This window comes from Cherax quadricarinatus, chromosome 4, assembly GCF_038502225.1.
Source record: "Cherax quadricarinatus isolate ZL_2023a chromosome 4, ASM3850222v1, whole genome shotgun sequence".
In the NCBI taxonomy this organism is placed as follows: Eukaryota; Metazoa; Arthropoda; class Malacostraca; order Decapoda; family Parastacidae; genus Cherax; species Cherax quadricarinatus.
In genome coordinates, this window is record NC_091295.1 from 9250536 (window position 1) to 9275437 (window position 24902).

At 40.4% G+C, this 24902-nt stretch overlaps 1 protein-coding gene across 1 annotated transcript in view; it reads right to left on the minus strand.

The window, feature by feature from the left end:
* The window catches only part of LOC128684214 (uncharacterized), a 144031-nt gene that overhangs the window by 56425 nt on the left and 62704 nt on the right, over positions 1–24902 (minus strand). The window lies entirely within an intron of this gene.

Sequence of the window (24902 nt, forward strand, 5' to 3'; positions counted from 1 at the left end):
GGGGGTCCCGAAACATGGAGAGCCAAGATGATGGATGTGGTACTTGAAAACCTCATGCATCAACATGTCAGGGACACAACCAGAGAGAGAGGGGGGGATGAGCCAGCAAGACTGGATCTTGTGTTCACCCTAAGCAGTTCAGACATTGAGGACATCACTTACGAGAGGCCCCTTGGAGCTAGCGATCATGTGGTTCTGAGTTTTGACTATATAGTAGAGTTACAAGTGGAGAAGGTAACAGGAACTGAAGGGGACAGGCCAAACTATAAAAGGGGGGACTACACAGGTATGAGAAACTTCCTGCAGGAGGTTCAGTGGGACAGAGAAATGGTAGGAAAATCAGTAAACGAGATGATGGAATATGTGGCAACAAAGTGCAAGGAGGCAGAGGAAAGTTTTGTTCCCAAGGGAAACAGAAATAATAGGAAGACCAAAACGAGTCCTTGGTTTACCCGAAGGTGTAGGGAGGCAAAAACTAAGTGCAACAGAGAATGGAAAAGGTACAGGAGGCATAGGACCCAGGAAAACAAGGAGATTAGTAGAAGAGCCAGAAACGAGTATGCGCAGATAAGGAGGGAGGCCCAGCGACAGTATGAAAACGACATAGCATCGAAAGTCAAATCTGACCCGAAACTGCTGTATAGCCACATTAGGAGGAAGACAACAGTCAAGGACCAGGTGATAAGGCTGAGGAAAGAAGGTGGAGAACTCACAAGAAACGATCAAGAGGTATGTGAGGAGCTCAACACGAGATTTAAGGAAGTATTTACAGTAGAGACAGGAAGGACTCTGGGGGGACAGACCAGATGGGGACACCAGCAAGGAATACACCAACAAGTGTTGGACGACATACATACAGATGAGGAGGAGGTGAAGAAACTGCTAAGGGACATCGATACCTCAAAGGCAATGGGACCGGACAACATCTCTCCGTGGGTCCTTAGAGAGGGAGCAGATATGTTGTGCGTGCCACTTACCACAATCTTCAACACATCCCTGGAAACTGGGCAACTACCTGAGGTATGGAAGACGGCAAATGTAGTTCCCATTTTCAAAAAAGGAGACAGAAAAGAGGCACTAAACTATAGACCTGTGTCATTGACGTGTATAGTATGCAAAATTATGGAGAAGATTATCAGGAGGAGAGTGGTGGAGCACCTGGAACGGAACAGGAGTATAAATGCCAACCAGCACGGATTCACGGAAGGCAAATCCTGTGTCACAAACCTTCTGGAGTTTTATGATAAAATAACAGAAGTAAGACAAGAGAGAGAGGGGTGGGTTGATTGCATCTTCTTGGACTGCAAGAAGGCCTTTGACACAGTTCCTCACAAGAGATTAGTGCAGAAGCTAGAGCATCAGGCACATATAACAGGAAGGGCACTGCAATGGATCAGAGAATACCTGACAGGGAGGCAACAACGAGTCATGGTACGTAATGATGTATCACAGTGGGCACCTGTGACGAGCGGGGTCCCACAGGGGTCGGTCCTAGGACCAGTGCTATTTTTGGTATATGTGAACGACATGACGGAAGGGTTAGACTCAGAAGTGTCCCTGTTTGCAGATGATGTGAAGTTAATGAGGAGAATTAAATCTGATGAGGACCAGGCAGGACTTCAAAGAGACCTGGACAGACTGGACACCTGGTCCAGCAAATGGCTTCTCGAATTTAATCCTGCCAAATGCAAAGTCATGAAGATAGGGGAAAGGCACAGAAGACCACAGACAGAGTATAGGCTAGGTGGCCAAAGACTGCAAACCTCACTCAAGGAGAAAGATCTTGGGGTGAGTATAACACCGAGCATGTCTCCGGAAGCACACATCAATCAGATAACTGCTGCAGCATATGGGCGCCTGGCAAACCTGAGAACAGCATTCCGATACCTTAGTAAGGAATCATTCAAGACACTGTACACCGTGTATGTCAGGCCCATACTGGAGTATGCAGCACCTGTTTGGAACCCGCACTTGATAAAGCACGTCAAGAAACTAGACAAAGTACAAAGGTTTGCGACAAGGTTAGTTCCAGAGCTAAGGGGAATGTCCTATGAAGAAAGATTAAGGGAAATCGGCCTGACGACACTGGAGGACAGGAGGGTCAGGGGAGACATGATAACGACATATAAAATACTGCATAGAATAGACAAGGTGGACAAAGACAGGATGTTCCAGGGAGGGGACACAGAAACAAGAGGCCACAATTGGAAGTTGAAGACACAAATGAGTCAGAGAGATAGTAGGAAGTATTTCTTCAGTCATAGAGTTGTAAGGCAGTGGAATAGCCTAGAAAATGACGTAGTGGAGGCAGGAACCATACACAGTTTTAAGACGAGGTTTGATAAAGCTCATGGAGCGGGGATTGAGAGGGCCTAGTAGCAACCGGTGAAGAGGCGGGGCCAGGAGCTAGGACTCGACCCCTGCAACCACAAATAGGTGAGTACACACACACACACACACACACACATATATATATATATATATATATATATATATATATATATATATATATATATATATATATATATATATATATATATATATATATATATATAATTAAATTTTTATTTTCCTCCAAAATTAACATAGGAAGCTGACTTAACTTTGCTTAAATTAACACAATTGTTGCTAATCCAACCCACCTGATTTAAAATTAGCCTAAATTTAGTTAATATTTAAAATTAATTAAATATACTTCTGAATGAATTACACTGGTTTAACACATTTTGTGAATAATAATAAAAAATATATTAAACTTGTATGGTCACATTGATTTTCGCGTCATTTCGCTCTGTTGTACATAAATTTACTCTTTTATGGCGAAACCCTTTTTTCATAAGGCAAGTCTGCAAGTTTCATCAATAAAGCAGATTATGCCCACTATATACAGGTTGCCACGATGTACAAGGTTCCTTTAAGCTGGTAAGGGGCTCTCGATTCAAGGAACTGAATTTATCCTCCCCTTCCTTAAATCGAACCCGATTGCCTCCCATTTCCCAGGCGCGGTGAGACCCTACAGGTTTAGCACTTCCCAATAAATTTAATAGTAACCAACACCATCAGTTACCATTATACATTTTTCTTTGCATATTGATATACACCTGTAAACAACCCGCACACAGGAGAGAGAAGCTTCTCACTCCTGTGTGAGGGTTATTTGTGTATTGTTCCAGTCATAGAATTGTGCCTTTTTCTTTTTTTTACACGTGTAGTGTGTGGCAACCCCCACTATGAGTCACACAGTGGGGATACTCGTAAAGCGCAGCTACCGTGTTACGAGATACATAGTGGGAATACCCATAATATGCGACTACCCTATTCCATATGCTTTACATAGTAGGAACATACTCATTGTGGCCACACTATTCTTTATAACAATGGAAACACCTACAAAGTGCGGCTACGCTGTTCTATGCGAAATTTACATGGTGTGAACAAAGGCTGTTTCCCGGTCGCATTATATAATAATAATAATATCTTTATTTACTACAAGTACATGTACAAGGTATACAGGCCTAGCTGACATCACTGACATACTACTATATAGAAAGCCCCTTGTTATGCTGAACATTTCGGGCAAATTAGGTCAGTGTCCCAGGATGCGACCCACACCAGTCGTCTAACACCCAGGTACCTATTTTACTGATGGGGAACATAGACAACAGGTGTAAAGAAACACGCCCAATGTTTCTACTCTGGCTGGGAATCGAACCCAGACCCTCGCCGTGTGAAGCGAGAACTTTAACCACCAGGCCACCAGAGAAACAGAATGGGTTTCACACAAGGTAATTAAATTTGTCAGCCTTAGTCGTGAAATTCAGTAGGCCTCGTCAAGGTTTCTACCGTGGGTTCAGTAAGCTACTGCAGCTGAGGTGTTTCGTTCCAGCAGGCCTAGAATTATCTCTCAAGATGGTCTGGTGGCTATAACTCCCGCTTCACACACGGAGGGCCCGCATTCGATTCCCGGCGGGTGGAAACATTTCGACGCGTTTCCTAACACCTGTTGTCCTGTTCACCTAGCAGCAAATAGGTACCTGGGTGTTAGTCGACTGGTGTGGGTCGCATCCTGGGGGACAAGATTAAGGACCCCAATGGAAATAAGTTAGACAGTCCTCGATGACGCACTGACTTTCTTGGGTTATCCTGGTCGGCTACCCCTCCGGGGTTAAAAATCTTATCTTATCTTTTCTTTTCTAATTCGTGGCAGTATCCTAAAGAATAAAGAAAGAAAGGTGGCGAGGGAGGGAAAGAGAGAGATGGCTCCGACTTCATGCTCTCCCATATCTGTAAGTTTCATAACAATAAAAAGGCTTTCAAATGAGACGATGTAGGTAACAGCTCTTACCTTGTAAATAACGTTAGGAATCCTTAACCTAACCGTGTGTAAAAAAACAAATAAAGCACAACCCCTTCCCCCAACAACCAAGTCGTGGTGGTCAGCCAGCAACTTTCTCCTCCGCCGGACGTCACTCACTCTCACAACACAGTAAGTGAGCTGGAGAAAGTAGGAAGTAACACACACAACACCAATAATGTAATAAGGCAGACGAAAAGACAACGCCTCTTAAAACGTTACCTATTTGTCTTGGTTGTGTTCGCCTGTACGTCAGCTATAACATGCTTCTCCTTCCACGCCTGCCCGTACCGAAGTTGGGACAAGCATGCATACAGACTGACAGGTGCGCGGACGAGCATGCATACACACGGACAAACTCACTGATGAGCATGTAGACGGATAGATATACGTTTGTATATATAAATGAAATAAGGGGAAGAACATAAAAACAGGAAACATTTTAAAAGCAGAGGAAATAGAAGAAGGGAGCATAAAAACAATAAGAATAAAAGCAGGGAACAAACAGGAACATAAAACAGGGACCAAAACCAGGGACCATAAAAGCAAGGTTCAACTTTCAGAACATAAAGCTCGTCCATGTTCCACACACACACACACACACACACACACACACACACACACACACACACACACACACACACACACACACACACACACACACACACACACACACACACATTCTTCAGCGCAGGATCTTGCAGGCAACACAATGGGGATGGCCAATATAAGAGACGAAAGTAAACATAACTGTAAGGCGATGGCGACACACTAGCGTAAACATGCTCTGGCTACGTTGAGAAATCTGTCACGCAGCGTATCACAAAATATTTTATTAGAGCCACTTCAGATACTAGGGATGTAAATGCATACGAATAATGTCCAAAGACATGAAAATATTTTATGTCTACGAAAAGAAAATATTTTAAAGTCAGGGTATGTTCAGTTGTGAATACTAGGTGTGGGGAGGAGGGGGTGGGGGTCGAACACTAGCCTCGCCTTCTCAACAACCTACAATCGACCAGCGTGGATTCTATAAAATGTGTATAAAACTGCTTCTACCACATCTTCAGTACATTCCACATTTTTTTATAACTATGACTAAAGACACTTCTTAACATCTCTGCAACTTACCTTCGTTTTTATCTTCCATTTATGCACTTCGTCCCAGTTTCCCTCAAGTCAAACAATTTCTTCCTACTCACCTCGTTAAATACTTCTTGTATATTTTGTACGTCGTGATCATGTCTTCCCTGGCTCTCTACTTCAAAGTAGTTAGAATTCAGTTCCTTTAGTCTCTCAGCGCATCATATCTGGATGTACACGCAATCACCTATGGTTGAATGTGTATGTATGAATGAGTGGATGGGATGGATGGAAATGTGGCTGAGTGTGAATGTGTGTATAACCCCTGCAAGATGCTTGCGGTCTTCCCCAGTGGTAATGAGCATGTACGTGGGAAAGACAGAAAATGTAAGACTTAGATGTTCACACCGATTAAGTACTATCATATAGGTGTATGAGTCAAGGACAGAAAAGCAGAAAGCTCTCTCAACAAAAGCGCGTTGTTACCTATGCAATACCGAGCCAGAAGCTATCTTACGTTCCTGGGAGCTTACTTGCATATTTCTTTCATGTGAGGGCCTCCAAATTAATTGGGAAAACGGAAAGAATCATACCTCAAAGACATCATGGAAGATATATGTTTAGCAAGTTGTATAAATGTCAGTCTCCCTAAAATTATTTAAGGGTAATGTATATTTAAAATCGATTGATTTTGTTATACAGGTAAGAAACTTTCAACATATGAGCCACCACCACACCACAACCCAAGGAATCTCGACTAACTCTGTGTACACAAACAGCCAACTAGGCATTTAAATCCTGGAGGTAGTCTTGAAAGAAATGTAGAGGAAGTAGATCCAGAGGCCCTGAAAGTTAACCTTGAACGCTCTAGACTCCGGCCAGAGACAGATGACCCTCTGCCCCAATGACTTTCTATTCCAATTCCCGCTTCAGACCTGCTTACCTCCCAGTCCCCAGGCGCTTTATAACACTGACAGGTTTATCACTTACCTTTGAATATAATAGTCCTACTCCTGATCCACAAAATTACACCTAATATCACCATCGACGCCTCCAACACATAAAAAAAGTATCCAAAACGGTGGGGATCTTCTCCAAGATACGATACTACGTACCGCAAACTGCCCTTCTCACACTATACCATTCACTTATATATCCATACCTCACCTATGCTACCTGTGCTTGGGGTTCAACTGCAGCAACACACCTAAAGCCAATAATAACCCAACAAAAAGCCGCAGTAAGAATTATCACTAAATCCCATCCCTGGCAACACCCCCCCCCCCCACTCTTCATAGATCTAAACTTACTCCCTGTTCAGAACATCCACACTTACTACTGTGCAATCTATATCTACAGGACCTTAAATTCCAATATTAATGTTGACCTAAAACGCTTTCTTGATAGTTGTGACAGGATCCACAGGCATAACACCAGACACAAACATCTCTATGACATTCCCCGTGTTCGACTAAACCTTTACAAAAATTCAATGTATTTCAAAGGACCTAAAATCTGGAACACCCTACCAGAAAACACATTCATCACTTTCAAAACTACAGTTAGAAAACATCTTATCTCCCTGATCCACCCCGACAACTAACTACATGATAACCACCTGGTGGTTCAAAATTACACCCACTCACCCACTGACTATAAACCCAGAAATACTAATCTTAATCTTAAAATAATAAATCCTAACTAGTCATAAGTTTGCCTATGTTACTCAAATATAGACACCTTGTATTGTGCCAAAACAAAAACATTCACATTGCTAAACTCACAAATTATGATGTAGTCACTTAGCCTTAATACTATAATCTGTAAGGACTTAAAGTTAAGAATTAATCTAAGTCTGCTCGAAATGCCTAGCCATGCTTGGTGTCCTAGTGGCCCCCTCGGTAATTAGTATTTTATAACATGTAAACCACAAAATACCCAGAAACCTGTAAACCCTACATTGTAACCATTATAGAGAATAAACATGAAATGAATTGAATTCCACCGCCTCTCCTACAATTATTTACCCAACCGTCGCTGCTTCACCCTCACAACGTTGGATACCACCACCTCGGAAGGTCACAGTTAGACCGTTTTTCCCAAGGTCAATGTCAGGTGACCCTCTCCCTCTCTAAAACCACCACATGCACATGTCACCAGCTGAAGATGCCATGTGACATAGAGTAATGATACTAGTTCTTTGTATTTTTATTTTCGTTCACATATTTATACATCATTGTGAAGTGTGTTTATACGTATGTATCTCTCTCTCTCTCTCTCTCTCTCTCTCTCTCTCTCTCTCTCTCTCTCTCTCTCTCTCTCTTATATATATATATATATATATATATATATATATATATATATATATATATATATATATATATATATATATATATATATATAGATAGATAGATAGATAGATATTGTAACCAGGGGTTTCAAATAGAGTTAGAGCTAAAGAAGGAGTAGCAATAATGTTGAAGGATAAGTTATGGCAGGAAAAGAGGGAATATACATGTATAAATTCAATGATTATGTGGAGTAAAATAAGGGTTAGATGTGAAAAGTGGGTTATCATAATCGTTTATGCACCTGAAGAAGACAGACGTGTAGAGGAGAGAGAGATTTTGATAAATGTTGAGTGAGTGCGTGGGGAGTTTTGAACCAAGTGAGAGAGTACTTGTGGTTGGGGAGCTCAATACTAAAGTGAGTAAAAATGTTGTGGAGGTAGTAGTAGGTAAATTTCGGGTGCCAGAGGTAAATGAAAATAGGGAGCCTTTAACTGAGTTATGTATAGAAAGAGGTTTGGTAATAAGTAATACATATTTTAGGAAAACGAGGATAAGTATACAAGGTATGATATAGCACATAATGAAAGTAGTTTGTAAGATTATGTATTAGTGGATAAAAGGTTGATGGGTAGGCTTCAGGATGTACATGTTTATAGAGGGGCAATTGATATATCGGATCATTATTTAGTTGTAGCTACAGTTAGAGTAAGAGGTAGATGGGACAAAAGGAAAATGGCAACAAGAAGTAAGAGAGAGGTGAAAGTGTATAAACTAAGGGAGGAGGAAGTTAGGGTAAGATATAAGCAACTATTGGCAGAAAGATGGGCTGGTGCAAGTATGAGTAGTGGGGGGGGGGGGAGGTTGAAGAGGGTTGGAATAGTTTTAAAAATGCAGTATTAGAATGTGAGGCAAAAGTTTGTGGTTATAGGAGGGTGGGTGCAGGAGGAAAGAAGAGTGATTGGTGGAATGATGAAGTAAAGGGTGTGATAAAAGAGAAAAAATTAGCTTATGATAATAACCCTACCGTACACTTTTCCTGGTATACTCAGTAAACTTATTCCCCTATAATTTTTACAATCTCTTTTGCCCCCCTTCCCTCCCTTTATATACAGGAACAATACATGCTCTCTGCCATTCCCTAGGTACATTCCCCTCGTTCATACATCTATTAAACAAAAATGCCAACCACTCCAACTCTATATCTTCCCGACTGCAAACAAATCAGGGAACAGATGGGGTTTGAACCTGTGGCAGGTGAGTCCCAAAACTGACACACTGACCTGTGAGTTTTGGGACCTACCTGCCATGGGTTCGAACCCCCACCTGTTACATGATTCAATAGCTTGATCCCGTCAGTTCCAGCTGCTTTACTCCCTTTCATTCTACGTAATGCCTCACGCACCCCGTCTCTCCACACTCACATCCTGCTCCTTTTCACTCCTAAAAGGTGTTTTACCTCCTTGGCCAGTGCATGAAATTACCGCCTCCCTTTCTTCACCGACATTTAAAAGTTTCTCAAAATATTCCCGCCATCTACCCAATACCTCCAGCTCCCCATCTACTAACTCTCCTACTATGTTTTAACTGACAAATCTATTCGTTCCCTAGGCTTTCTTAACTTGTTTATCTCACTCCAAAACTTTTTCTTATTTTCATCAAAATTTCTTGACAGTGCCTCTCCCACTGTATCTCACACCGTGTGACTTTGTAAATGGTCCAAGTCGGACCGAAACGTCGTCGTAAGCTCCTCTCTCCTATGTGCGGGTTGTGAACCGTATCTATATTGTTGATTGAAACGTTACGCCTACGCAACAGGCTTCTTCAGTCAAATACAGAGGCAACAGGCTTAGCAGCGAATTAAAGATGTTGTAATTAGTCCACCAACCTTGGATAAATAGTTTTGTGGTGGTTAGTCCCTCAGCCTGGAGAAGTATTCACCTCCATAGTCTGGAACAAGTACTTTTTGTAATGTTTATTCATCACAGGATCAAATCCAAGATTATCATCATCGGCTCTTTTTTTCTTTCTTTTTTTGACAATTACATCCAAGGATCAAAGGATCAATAAAATCTTCCGGATCTGCTCTAAGAAAAAAAAAAGTAAAACAGCAATTCATCAAAATTTTAGTAAGTTACTTAAATAATATACAGCTTTGATGTGAAGATTTCAGAGGAACAGATAAAAACAGAGTTCAATGAGACTCGTCAGAAATCCTGCTTAAATAATAATGAATTCGTACAGGAAGAATGACTGCTTCAGAAATTTAAAGTATTTCTTGCACTAATTAAAAAACTGCTAAACTCCTCAAAATGTATTTGTTACCCAACAAAAAAGATATATTTGTCCACTATAGCTGACTTGCGGTTTGTTGAGATCACGTGAAAACACTTGATGTGCCTGGAAGGTTTCATTCTCGGCAAATGAGCTTTACGAAGATCATAGACAGTTTCGTAATCCGAGGAAGGAGGACCGAGCCTGCATCACTTAATAGATTTTGTATTCATATATACTGCAATAAATATGTATTTTAATGTCTATGACAATAAAATAAATCATTTCTAAAGTTTTGAATAGGTGCAACGATCAGGTATGCGAAATATGTATAAACAGAAATAGTGAAGATGTGAGTGGTACGCCATATACATTATGGGTGAAGTCGTCTTTCTCGGACGATCCAGTTACACTACGTCATGATCCGTGCTAACGGTCACTAAACTTTCTCCTGCAGGAATCCATCCGCTCCTGAACCTCGTAAAACTGAAATACTTCCACATTATTAATGACTTCTTGCGGCCAACAATTATGACCTGTCTAGCACCTTTCACTGCTTTTTAAGATGACATAAAACTTTAATATTCAGACTGCCGGAAAATGTGTTACGAGGCAAGCTTAATTAACTTGAAAGCTGCCGATTTAAGATGGGAAATTTAACAATCACCCAAATACGATACTAATCTTGATGCTTCCAGATGGTATTTTTTCAGGATAAAAGAAGTAGAATATATCAATAATTATAATATTACGAAGAAACTCGGTAACCATATCTTGAACAATATAGTCAGTGTGACATTACTCAGACACTTACGGGTGGAACAAGTAGATGACAACACGAAGAATAAAAGTACTTGTTCATAAGGAAATGAGTTACACTTTTGTGGAGAATATCAATATTTTCATTTTATTGATAATTTTATCTAGCTTAATTCTGGGTGGGTTTAATGCTTTGTCATGGTATACAGTTTATATCAGCTAAGCAAGGATCTGTACTCTGCCCGAAATGCACCGCTTGTTAGTGGCTTTCTTTTGTGGTTAATAATATTTTATTGCATGTAAGCTACGTTACCTGTATACTGCAGAAAAGAAATAAATGATCTGTATTTGTATTACATAAACATTACAATTAGGTGATCATGATGCGTGCATGTACTCAACTACAATCAGGGCAGCTTGCCAAAAGTAAAGATGAAAGGGACGTCACATGTCAGTGTTCAATATTTATTAAATTCAGATTATTATTATAATCAAGGGGGAAGCGCTGAACCCGGAGGATTATACAGCGCCTGGGGGGGGGGGATGTGGAAGGCATTCAGGCTTAATTCGGGGAACTGGAGCACAGATCCAATTCCCTAAATCAAGAGCCCCTCACCAACATCAAGGAACCTTCCTTGAGGGGTAAATTCAGAGGACGAGTGGTTAATCCAAAACACAATTAACTTACAAATATATTTCAGAATGTACAGTATACTCAACATCAATAATTATATTTATACATACACACACAAGTAATTAGTGCAGAACAACTTTTTTTCATGTACATACCTTTACCTTTGATATACCTTTGAAGAGTTTCCAGAGTTTAACTACTTTCGGAGCCCGGTCATGGGTCAGGCTCGTCCGGTGCTTGCCTGGTCAACCAGGCTGTTGCTGCTGGAGGCCCGCTGCCGCACATATCCATCACAGCCTGGTTGATCTGGCACCTAGTGAAGATACTTGTCCACTTTCCTCTTGAAGGCTTCTACACTTGTTCCAGCCTTGTTTCTGATATCTTCTGGCAAGATGTTGAATAATCTGGGACCCCGGATGTTGATACAGTGTTTCCTTATCGTCTCCACCGCACCCCTGCTCTTCACTGGGTTTATTTTACACTTCTTCCCATATCTCTCACTCCAGTATGTTGTTATGGCAGTGTGCAGATTTGGGACCAAGCCCTCGAGTACTTTCCAGGTATATATTATCATGTATCTCTCCTCCGCTCCAATGAGTACATGTTCAAGACTTGATGGCGTTCCCAGCAATTTAGGTGCTTTACTGGATCAATGTGAGCCGTAAACGATCTCTCCATTTGCTCTAGCTCTGATATTTCTCCTGCTTTGAACGGGGCTGTCAGCACTGAGCAATATTCTAAATGAGGGAGCACTAACGATTTGAAGAGTGTCACCATCGGCATTATTTCCCTTGTTTTGAAAGTTCTCAACACTCACCCTGTCATCTTCATGGCTGTCATGATCTTTGTCTTGTTATGGTCCTTAAAAGGGAAGGGATCAAGACTTAGTCAAAAGCTTTTCTACTAACTTTGTACAGTAACCGAGGCGGCCCAGATCACTAAGGTATGCTCGCCCCATGGTGTCCTCAGCTGTCACTATCAGCAGTTTGAAGTTTGCAACTGACACATAAATGACAAGGCATTTACAATACAGGAAGGGTATGTGGACATAAGGAATTGTCAGAGGGCATTTACACAATCAGCGAAGAGGCGGGGCCAGGAGCTGTGACTCGACCCCTGCAACCACAAATAGGTGAGTACAAATAGGTGAGTACACACACACACAGAGGCAGGGTGACCCGAAAAAAGAAGAAACATTTTCATCATCATTCATTCCATGTATATAAACACGAACATAATATCTTCAGAGGCAACACCATGCATATACGCATTTCACTGACAAATAAAACTAGGGTACATTATATAAGTCAGGGGATGTCTACAATAATTATAGAACGGGTTATAGTCAGAGGGAATCTGAGATCGGGCTGAAGGGGCTATGATTCAAGACAATTAACATATATATTAAAAAATATACATGAGGATATACAGTTACATATTTGGCTTCTTACCTTCCCTTGCCAACTACACCCGGGGACAAATGACTCCTTTGCATCTCCTAAAGTACACCACTGTTAAATTGATGTCAGATTATTATAATAAACAGAGAAACCTCGTCTGAGCACGAGATACCCACCTAGCAACTTTCTATTGCCTACTTAAACCCTGGTGTTTAATTCTTGTACTGGGACTAAACCTGTGCCTCTACGTTGGCTGACATCTACTTGCCATACTTTGAAGGTGAAGGAGGTGGAGTCGCCAGTTGTAGGGAGGCCCAGAAGATCATTTAATACGGAGGGCTGCCACCTTGCTATAACTTCGTCCCAAGTAGGGTCGAAGACCCTTAGAACATGGGGCAAGTGTGCTCTAAAATTCCTGAAAAATTTAGGTGAAAAACTCATCACATAAACCAAGGACCCCAGAGCGGCCAGCTTCCTCTTAAGAGACTCAGTGTTATGATCCGGAGGGAAAATGCCTGCAGCATTCTGGGCACGCGGCCCACTGCCGGGGAGCTGCATGAAGTATTTGAGAAACTCTGAGATGTCATTTATGTTCTCGTCATTGTATCTTTGCTAATGTATTTTCTTTACAAATAAAGTTCACATAAAAATACAGGAGATGGTAGAAGAAAATATTCAAAAGCTCCTGGAAGAATCTCGAGTTTCCTTGAAGTACGTTCATTCTCTTCTCCGAGAATGAGTCTCCAGTTCAGTCCGAGAGGTGGTACTTCCCTGTGTGTTTGTGTGTGTGTGCGTGTGCGTGTGTGTGTGTGTGTGTGTGTGTGTGTGTGTGTGTGTGTGTGTGTGTGTGTGTGTGTGTGTGTGTGTGTGTGTGTGTGTGTGTGTCTATATATATATATATATATATATATATATATATATATATATATATATATATATATATATATATATATATATATATATATATATATATATGTGTGTGTGTGTGTGTGTGTGTGTGTGTGTGTGTGTGTGTGTCGTGCCGAATAGGTAAAACTGGTCATTTGGCAAGAACTCATTTAAAATTAAGTCCTTTCTAAAATTTTCTTATATACGTTTAAAAATATATTTTTCATTTATGTTAATGTGAAAATTAATAATTTTGTACCAAAAGAACCTTAGAAAACTTATCTAACTTTATTATAACAAGCGCAATTTAATTTAGCCTAATCCAACTAAATATATTTTAGATAACTCTACAGTAATTTAATAATAAACAAACACAATGAACTATATTTTTTTCGCTAGGTTCAGAATTATTTTTTGCAAAATTATGCAAGCACAAATTTTCGCTTGCCTTATTCGGCATGAAAAGCGTTGTTATTTAAGCCAAAATCGCAAGTTTTACCTATCCAGCATCACCTCCCCCCCCACACACACATACACACACACACAAGGACCAGACAGAACTACAAAGGGATCTGGACAGGCTGCAGGCCTGGTCCAGCAATTGGCTCCTGGAGTTCCCACCAAGTGCAAAGTCATGAAGATTGGGGAAGGGCAAAGAAGACCGCAGACGGAGTACAGTCTAGGGAACCAGAGACTACAAACCTCACTCAAGGAAAAAGATCTTGGGGTGAGTATAACACCAGGCACATCTCCTGAAGCGCACATCAACCAAATAACTGTTGCAGCATATGGGCGCCTAGCAAACCCAAGAACAGCATTCCGCCAACTTAATAAGGAATCGTTCAGGACCCTGTACACTGTGTACGTGAGGCCCATACTGGAGTATGCAGCACCAGTTTGGAACCCACACCTAGCCAAGCACGTAAAGAAACTAGAGAAAGTACAAAGGTTTGCAACAAGACTAGTCCCAGAGCTAAGGGGTATGTCCGACGAGGAGAGGTTAAGGGAAATCAACCTGACGACACTGGAGGACAGGAGAGATAGGGGGCACATGATAACGACAGAAAATACTGAGAGGAATTGACAAGGTGAACATAGACAGAATGTTCCAGAAATGGGACACAGTAACAAGGGGACACAGTTGGAAGTTGAAGACTCAGATGAATCACAGGGATATTAGGAAATATTTCTTCAGTCACAGAGTAGTCAGGAATTGCAATAGTTTGGGAAACGATGTAGTGGAGGCAGGATCCATTCATAGCTTTAAGCAGAGGTATCATAAAGCTCATGGTGCAGGGAGAGTGACGCAGTAGCGGCCAGTGAAGAGGCGGGGCCAGGAGCTATGGATCGACCCCTGCAACCACAACTGAGTACACCCACCCACACAAGAATTATGTGGATTAAAGTAAAGGTTGGATGCGAGAAGTGGGTCATAATAAGCGTGTATGCACCTGGAGAAGAGAGGAATGCAGAGGAGAGAGAGAGATTTTGGGAGATGTTAAGTGAATGTATAGGAGCCTTTGAACCAAGTGAGAGAGTAATTGTGGTAGGGGACTTGAATGCTAAAGTAGGAGAAACTTTTAGAGAGGGTGTGGTAGGTAAGTTTGGGGTGCCATATATATATATATATATATATATATATATATATATATATATATATATATATATATTATATATAGTCAATGACGCAGGACCAATCAATGCATCCCAGATACGAACATACGGTTTGATAATTCTGTCAACTGTGTATCTAATTTTAACTTAAGCAGCTGAAATACTCATTCACTTTTAGTATCAGAAGAGGTATGGTTATAATTATGACCATAATTTTTGAACAAGGAGGCTTTAGGAAAGGTAGGGGGTGTGTGGACCAGGTGTTTACAAAGGGGTGGCGTGGAGTTAAAAGATAAAGAATCACACACAAAGTGGGAGTTGTCACAGCTGCTCTTTGCTGATGACACTGTGCTCTTGGGAGATTTAAGCAGAGGTATGCATAAAGCAGGAAAGAGTAAGGTTATGAGGATCATGGTGAATATCAGGGAGAGTGACGTATTCAGTAGCGGATGGGTCTATGAAAGATGAGGTGAATCAGCACTTGAAGAGAACTTTGCTTGGAGGCAAAGAGGGGAATGTATGAGAGTATAGTTTTACCAACGCTCATGGAGCTATGGATCGAGCGAAACAGAATGACTTCAAGAGTGTATCCCTAGGAAGGGTTGGAGGGAGGGGGTAAAGGAGGTTTTGTGTGCGAGGGGCTTGACTTCCAGCAGGTATGCGTGAGCGTGTTTGATAGGAGTGAATGGAGACAAATGGTTTTTAATACTTGACCACAAAGTAACATTTATGAGTACACCCACCCACACAATATATACTGTATAAAGCACCCTTCTATATATATATATATATGATAATATATATATATATATATATATATATTATATATAGTCAATGACGCAGGACCAATCAATGCATCCCAGATACGAACATACGGTTTGATAATTCTGTCAACTGTGTATCTAATTTTAACTTAAGCAGCTGAAATACTCATTCACTTTTAGTATCAGAAGAGGTATGGTTATAATTATGACCATAATTTTTAAAGGGGTGGCCTGGTAAGCCAGCGGAATGCCTCGGTCAGATGACCAAAAGCTCCAATGGCGGGTCATCATCTGACGAAGACCCGCGTCAGGAAACACTTGTCCTGAGGAGGGAACACACTGAGTTTCATAGGGAGCCCAATGAGTCCAGGAGGGAGCTCACTGAGTGCAGGAGGGAGCTCACTGAGTGCAGGAGGGAGCCCACTGAGTGCAGGAGGGAGCCCACTGAGTGCAGGAGGGAGCCCACTGAGTGCAGGAGGGAGCCCACTGAGTGCAGGAGGGAGCCCACTGAGTGCAGGAACAACGAAAGTTGCGATTAGTTGTTATTTTTGATACAGCAAAGTGTGGATACATTCAAGTATGTCAGAACATAGGTTGATAAGATGTGCACATGGACATACATATCTTCATACAGGGAAATAAAGATGAGCTCAAGTGGTGATGGAACAGCGTTGCCCTCTGCGTCACCCTGGGCACCCGCCTCAGGTGAAAGTGTTGGCCAGGATACCCAAGTTGCCCATCCCTCCAAACCTACCAATCAACACTCTCTCTCTTTTTGTGTACTTTCTCTTTTTTTGTGATGGTGGGAGTTTGGATTTAAAGAAATCCTGTTTGTTCCGATTTTTTTTAAATAAATCCTACTTGCTGGACGTTGTGAGTGGTGTTAACATACCAGCCACAATTTAGTTTCGCACAACAGCTGCAGCGCACACACTGCACAAGGTAATAAAAAGACACTAATTAGTTAAGAAATTAGACGGGGTTCGATTGGTGCGCGAGATGAGACTGGTATCCCGTAAGACCAGCTTCCTCCGCCGTAAATGAATGCAATAGGAATAATAGTGTCGCATCAGAAGAGGAATTAACAAATTATTGAAATTAATATCAAAGTTTTTTCCAATAAATCTTACAAAATGGGGCCTACACAACACCCAAAAATTCTGAACCTTCCAATAAGGTATAAAAGTTTTGGAGGTTTAAAGACAATCATAAGTGTGTCTGGGTTCGATTCCCGGCGAGGGTAGAAACACTGGGCATGTTTTCATACACCGGCTATGTTCCCCATCAGTAAAATGGGTACCTGGGAGTTAGTCGACTGGTTTGGGTCGCATCCTGGGACAAAACTGACCTAATTTGCCCGAAATGCTCTGCTTAACAAGGTACTTTCTATACAGTAGTATGTCAGTGATGTCAGCTATGGTCTGTATACCTTGTACATGTACTTGTACAAATAAAGATATCGTTGTTATATCATCATTATAAGAGGCATTCTCTAGTTATCGCACGGTGAACAATATCTCAACTGGTTTAATACAATTTGCAAATTATAGTTTACACAGCCCATTAACAATATGAATTTTTCTTTGAGCAAAATACATCAGCATTTTAAATTCAAACCCGCTAAAAAATGAGGCACTCGCAAAATAATCGCATTAAAACTAGTATTTTATATTAGCAAACTGGCACCTACATAGCCTAAAATCAATACCAACATTTCTCTACGTAAGCTACACAAGACGATCATACGGTGCATTCTTCAGTTACTGAATGGAAATCAATTTACCTCAAGATTTTCACCAAAAACTCGCACTTAGGAGAGGACCCATATAATGGGTCTGTCCTGGATTGTCAGGTGTTACTCTAAGGTCCTGGACGAACTTGCGGGTTTTCGGTGAATTGTTTTAGCCACTATACTGTGACTTTCTATTCTTTACCTGAAGGCTACCAAAAGACAATTCCGGGGTCACCGCCCCAATGACCTAGTCCCCGACCAGGCATCCCTGTCGATGATCTGATTAATCAGGCTGCTGATGCCAGCCACACAGTCCATCGTAGGCACCACAGTCGGCTAATCAGCGAATAATGGCATGAGAAATTTATCAAGTTTCCTCCAGAGGACAGTCAGGGGCTTGATAGTAATTACCCTTATGTACGATAAGAAAGTATTGAAAATTCTTGATCTCCTTTCACTGATTATTGAATTACCTCCTAGTGCAGACAAGTTATTCGTGTAAGAAGTTTCTAATCAACTTGTATATCTTGGAAAGTTGGAATCACTTTGAACTCAAAAACTGGTTCCAGACTACGATCTAATCTTCGCTCTCACTTGGTTACACGATCTTTTAGACTTGCTCACAAGCCTACATATACCAAAGTTACCCACTGTGAATGGTACTCAGTAGTCACAAATTTTCCAAGTACCTCATATTTTGAGCTTGTCTTGTTTCCTGACAAACAGAACACCCTCACCCTCAATCAACAATATATAAAACATCCTAGGGCACTATGTAGTGATCCTGTTCATTAAATGGACTTAAAGCCTAGCTGGGGTAGGCCAGCGGATGCTTCACCACTCAACGGGGGTCATCACTGACACCCGTGTCAGTAGAGACTTGTCCTGTTTTCTGATGAACAAAACACTGCACTACCACCATCACTTCAATCCACACACAAGTAGCGATCCTAGTATACTTAAACTACTGTAGAAGGTCACCATACGAAGACCAGTGTCGGAAGACACTTTTCTCTAATGAGATGGCACGACTAACACCCCATGTTAATATCACAATATTTACTGACAAAACCTTTAATATACATTTCGCCACGTTGCTGGGTTACCTGCACAGGATTTTTTTTTAAGAATTTTTCAAGATAAGTTTGGCTGGAGATTTCATGATTGTAAATGTCCTTTGGTTCAGTTCCTTTGAAGAGCTTCGAGAGTTTGACTACTCTCGGAGCCCGGCCATGGGCCAGGCTCGATAGTATTGGAAGCCTGTATGTGTGCAGGCTCTAAATACCAACTTCTTGTCCTATTTTCTTCATAATTTCAGCCATTGCCCAATTTATTAGATGTGCCATTTTTTCTTATGAATGGCATAATCATTGTACTGGTTGTCTTGCACTCATTTTTTTAATGACTGTGTGTGAAGGTTCCATGCACTCTCACTAATACATGCTCTACCACACCCACCACTGGGAATTCTGTATACGACTGTTTTAGTATTGGTATGACTGCGGGGTGTGGCTCTAATAATATGTCGAATGGTTTAATGATGTCACTCTGGTGGAGGGTAAGGTAAATGTGGTTGGCCACCTCACTAGTTGTTTAATGATGTCACTCTTGTGGAGGGTATGATAAATGTGGTTGGCCACCTCACTAGTTGTTTAATGATGTCACTCTTGTGGAGGGTATGGTAAATGTGGTTGGCCACCTCACTAGTTGTTTAATGATGTCACTCTTGTGGAGGGTATGATAAATGTGGTTGGCCACCTCACTAGTTGTTTAATGATGTCACTCTTGTGGAGGGTATGATAAATGTGGTTGGCCACCTCACTAGTTGTTTAACCCTTAAATGGTCCAAACGTATATATACGTTTTTTCAACATCTGAAAGTATGTAAAAAAAATGTAGATTTTTTTTTTGTTTTACATGTGAAAACGTGTAAAAAAAACTTTTATCTACATTTTTTTTGTTATATTTGAAAATATGTAAAAAAAAGTAGATCTACTTTTGTAGCACTACGAATTTGAACGTCGATCTGTTTGGACCGTTTAAGGGTTAATGATGTCACTCTGGTGGAGGGTAAGGTAAATGTGATTGGTCACCTCACTAGTTGTTTAATGATGTCACTGGTGGAGGGTATGGTAAATGTGGTTGGTCACCTCACTAGTTGTTTAATGATGTCACTGGTGGAGGGTATGGTAAATGTGGTTGGCCACCTCACTAGTTGTTTAATGATGTCACTGGTGGAGGGTATGGTAAATGTGGTTGGCCACCTCACTAGTTGTTTAATGATGTCACTCTGGTGGAGGGTATGGTAAATGTGGTTGGCCACCTCACTAGTTGTTTAATGATGTCACTCTGGTGGAGGGTATGGTAAATGTGGTTGGCCACCTCACTAGTTATTTAATGATGTCACTCTGGTGGAGGGTATGATAAATGTGATTGGCTACCTCACCAGTTGTTTATTGTGCTGTCAGTTTTGGAGAATAATCTGTGCTTTGGGTTGACAGTCGAGGGCGAGCTAAGTAGGAAATTATAGGGGAGACTACGAATTCTATAGCATTCGTAAGATTATTATTATTATAATCAAAAAGAAGCGCTAAGCCACAAGGACTAGCATTCGTAAGAAAAAAAAAATAATGACAACCTCACGTTTTGTCACGATGGGCGAAGGCATGCATGAGGTCATCCTTATTCGGTTTTCTCTATTGAACTGAAACCTCAATGTGTTTAATTTTAAAGATTTTAACATCTAAAAAAGGGAGAGAGTTGTCCTGTGTTAGGCCGACATCCTCGCCACTCAACTAAATTCAATCAAATTCACTTCGGAGAATGAACAGAACAACTACAGAATTTACCTTTTTTGCACGTTAAAAATCTTAAAATCAAACACACACCGAAGTTTCAAGTCTGCCAATAACCCACAAATAAAGATGACCTTATGCATTTCTTCTCCCACGACAAATGCACACAACGTGGGGATTCACATTGGTTCTTTTTTCTACGTGCCCATGGAATCTACAGACTCGACTTTTTAGACTTGCAAAGTAATGCAGTTGTCGAAATCTTCAGGAAAATATTTTAAAACTCCGTACTTATTTCATCTTCGACTATCAATGCAAACAACAGAGCACTCTCCAAAAATCCCTCAACTCAGCAAACAAAAGTAGCGGCTCATCCTTTTAACTGGTGAAGTGGACAACCAAATATCCCTTACTCTTCACGTATGTCACACCAACATTAGAGATCATATGTCTAAAACTATTCAGAGTACCTGACCCATAACCATACCAATAATGAAGCAGGCATCAGCAAAATTGTGGTGGGTGTGACGAAGTGTATTTTGGTGAGACTACCTGGAGTCTTCACACAAGTCCTTGAAAACAAATACGTTTGTACGATACACAACCAGAGCAACGCTGTTTTTTTTTTTATATTAAAAAAACGGGCTGAAATTATTATCAAAGAGAAAAATAGGACAAGACGGTGTTTAAATGCTGCACATAAACTTCCATTAAACAGAACCAGGAGTCATTTAGTGTCACGAAACCTCTTGGTAAACTTAACTTGAAATATTCTGGGTAACACTGCGTGGAGGTGACCCACCAAACTGACACCTCATCTTTGTTTTCTATATATTGTTATGCTACATGACAATATAAAGAAAACGTGGTCTTTATATTAAAGGTTTTGTACGCAGTGTCCTATTAAGACACTTTCCTGTTACTGACAAACACAGTCCTCCTTATATAATTAGAACAATTATCAGTTAATGTGAATAATTATCTAACAGCATTATCTAAAATACCATGATAATTATCAAATTAAATCTCACAATAAGAAGATATTTACTTATAAATAAAAACTATCTTCACATCAATAGGCTGCCTTTTTTTAGCAAGGTCAACACTGCCATCGAAAAATGCTACAATGACGTTTTAATAAAATTTCGCACTTGATTACAAAAATAAAAGAGAGATCACCTGAGGTTTCGCCCATCTTCCCTAAAGGAAAAAAAATAGTTATGTACATTGTATTATGATATTTTTTATGTTGCACCAAAAAAACTTAGAAACATAATCTAATCGAACCTTTGTTTAAAAAAATACGTAAAAGTTTATCTACCCAACCTATTTAAAAAAAATGCATACCTATATTTCAATGTTTTCCTTGGAGGGGAAGGGGGTGTATTTTAAGGTGATTAGTGTTTCTTGACCGAGGTCTTAGTTATGTGATGACCCGCCACTGTAGCTACTGGAGCCTTGTTGACTTTAAGGCCAATTAACCAATCAACGATTTTTATCCTGGGATTAGAATTTTGAAAAAGAATATATTTTGGTTGGTACATGTTTCCTGATGAATCTTACCCGTCCTAGCGCATTCACACTGCGAGACTACACTTTTCAGTGTAGATAACCAAAAATCCTTGTTGATTTGCAATTCTAAATACACTTTGACGGAACAGCTGCTTGTGGAAACCGCGGCATATTCTCTATACGTCAAGTGTAAGCCTTCAAAGTAAGGTGGTTGACGACATATTTCGTAAATTTTGTATTTGACACATATCTGCGATGCTTAAGAAAAATAAAAATCCCTTGAAGGTACAAGCAATACTAGTTACTAAGAGCGAGCACGGAAAGTTTAATCGAGTTCCTACTAATTCTTGCATAAAAATAATTCTAGATTAGAGTAGTGTTAGTATGCACTTTAGCCTACCAATTTCACCCGAGAATGTATGACACGAGGGAGGTAAGGAGGATGAGCGGAGTAAAGAACTTGCGACTTTCTTCACAACAATACAAGAGAACCCCAATTACTGCATCTCACTCTTTGCTTTCACTTACTTTCACTTCTTTGCATGTCACTCGCAAAGAGCTAGACAGAATCTTCTTTAATTACTCCTTGGGGCAAAACACTTTTTTTGGTACTAAAAGTAAATGATAAAGACGGAGATCAAGTCGGAGCAGCGTAAATCAGATTTACAAATCACACGACGTGTCAGTTCGGAAACCTTTATCTTTTGCGGCTCAACAGGTTAACATTTGGTACGAGAACACACTTCCAAATTCCAGAAAAATACAAATTGTTTTTGCCTATAAAAATAAAAAAAACTCTTAGATATTAATGTGCAGGATTTTTTTTTTTTTATATATACTTCTATACGTTTCTGATTTTGCCGTTAAACATAATTTTATTATGAAGCCCTGGCCACCGCAAAACCAAAATAACCAACTGACCCAAATAAACCATACACGGGTGGGGCTTGAACCCGTGGTTCGAGAGTCGTAAAACTCCATACCGACGCGTTATCCACTGGGCCAGCTGGCTACAATAAGATTCATCCAACCAGGATCAATCTTATTGTAGCCAGCTGGCCCAGTGGCTAACGCGTCGGTCTGGAGTTTTACAACTTTCTAACCACGGATTCAAGCCCCGCCCGTGGTATGGCTTGTTCGAAATCGTGTCATTACAATTTCGTGAGTCAGTGACTCAAATAATCCATAATATACAAGAATACCAGCATCCTGGTCTAAAATATTCATCCTTCACACTATACAGTACGTGATTTATCTACATAGATGGTGTATTTGGGTTCAATTTACATGAGTTTACGGACAGACATCGAGAACTGTTCAACACATGATTATTATAAGTACCCAACAATCAATAAATGTTCCCAGAGAAAACAATTCCGTTCATGTCTGGATTTTAATAACATACAAAGCAGTAATAAACTGTAAAGGAGACATCGTCTAGGTAGTTGATCTACCTGAGCGACCCTATTACCAAACCAAATTAATTTATATACACCTTCTGTATGTGCCTGTATTTACACACTTCAGTATACACATTAAGAGCTACTGTGCCAATTTAAGAGTATTTAAGAGCTCAGCACAATCTAAGATTCTGAGGTACGTATACTAATACACGCTTCCTTTCCTTCCCTTCCCAGGTCTGCTAACTAGGTAAGCTATTATACTGATAAATAAGTGAATATGGAAAACAGGTTTAAATTGTCATACTCATACGTTACATGTCCATATGTTTCACCCCGCTGGGGACTCGAACTCTGGGTTTCTTCAATTGTAAACCGAGTGTACTACCACTGAGCTACGAGTATTTGCATCTCACTTCTCCTGTCCATAACCTAAGAGTATATTTACCAATAAGAAACAAGACACATGTACAGCGGTTAAGTACCTTTATTTGCGAAACGTTTCAGTTACACATTAAGCTTCTGCATTTGAATACAGAGGCGACTAAATATAAAGAAAACAGAAGCAGTGGAAAGGTAATGCTGCTCACGTATCTTACTGATGCTGCACGTGAATATTACTGATACTGCAAGTTAATCTTACTGATGCTGCAAATGAATCTTACTCATGCTGCACGTGAATCTTACTCATCTACTTGTCAATACTATATACCATTTACAATGACAAGAAATATGGGTTAGGAATAATTCTTTTTCTTAATTAAAAATTATTAAAACACGTGGCTCTGACGAACTACCAGTCAGTTAAGTCTAACAACTAATGTAAAATAAAACAACAACAAATACGTTTAGCGCACCACATCATGTTTTATTTATACCAACTTTATCGTGGTGTTTTTGGGTGTTAAACGCATGTTGGTCATACAACACGAAAGAGAGTTAAGATGTCTTTAACTGTCCTCCCATCGTCAGCCCGCAAAGGTCCTTGGTTGGAGCCTCAAGCAATGTAAAACGTATGTATGCCACTGCTCACTTAGTAATAAATACGTAGCTAAATATACTGTTAGCGGTGAGAGTCGCACCCTACTGGAAAGAGAACTCTCATAGCAAGAGTCAGGCTTTGAAATGAGCAGAGATTGGATAACAGCTGTTAACCAGAGGTTAACAACTAAAAAATATATCCATCTAGCACTCCAGTTCATCTCTATCTATTGTTTGGCAATATTAAAAGGCAAATATAGGATAAATTAATTTATCCCAGGCTCTAATAAATACTATTATCGGGCTATTAGCGCTGAGTGAGCCACACGTGTTTAGCGTTCAAGAAACACAAATCAACAAACAAAACCAGCTACAGAAGTAAAGGCTGTACAAACTTACAGATACTTCATTTAACGTAACG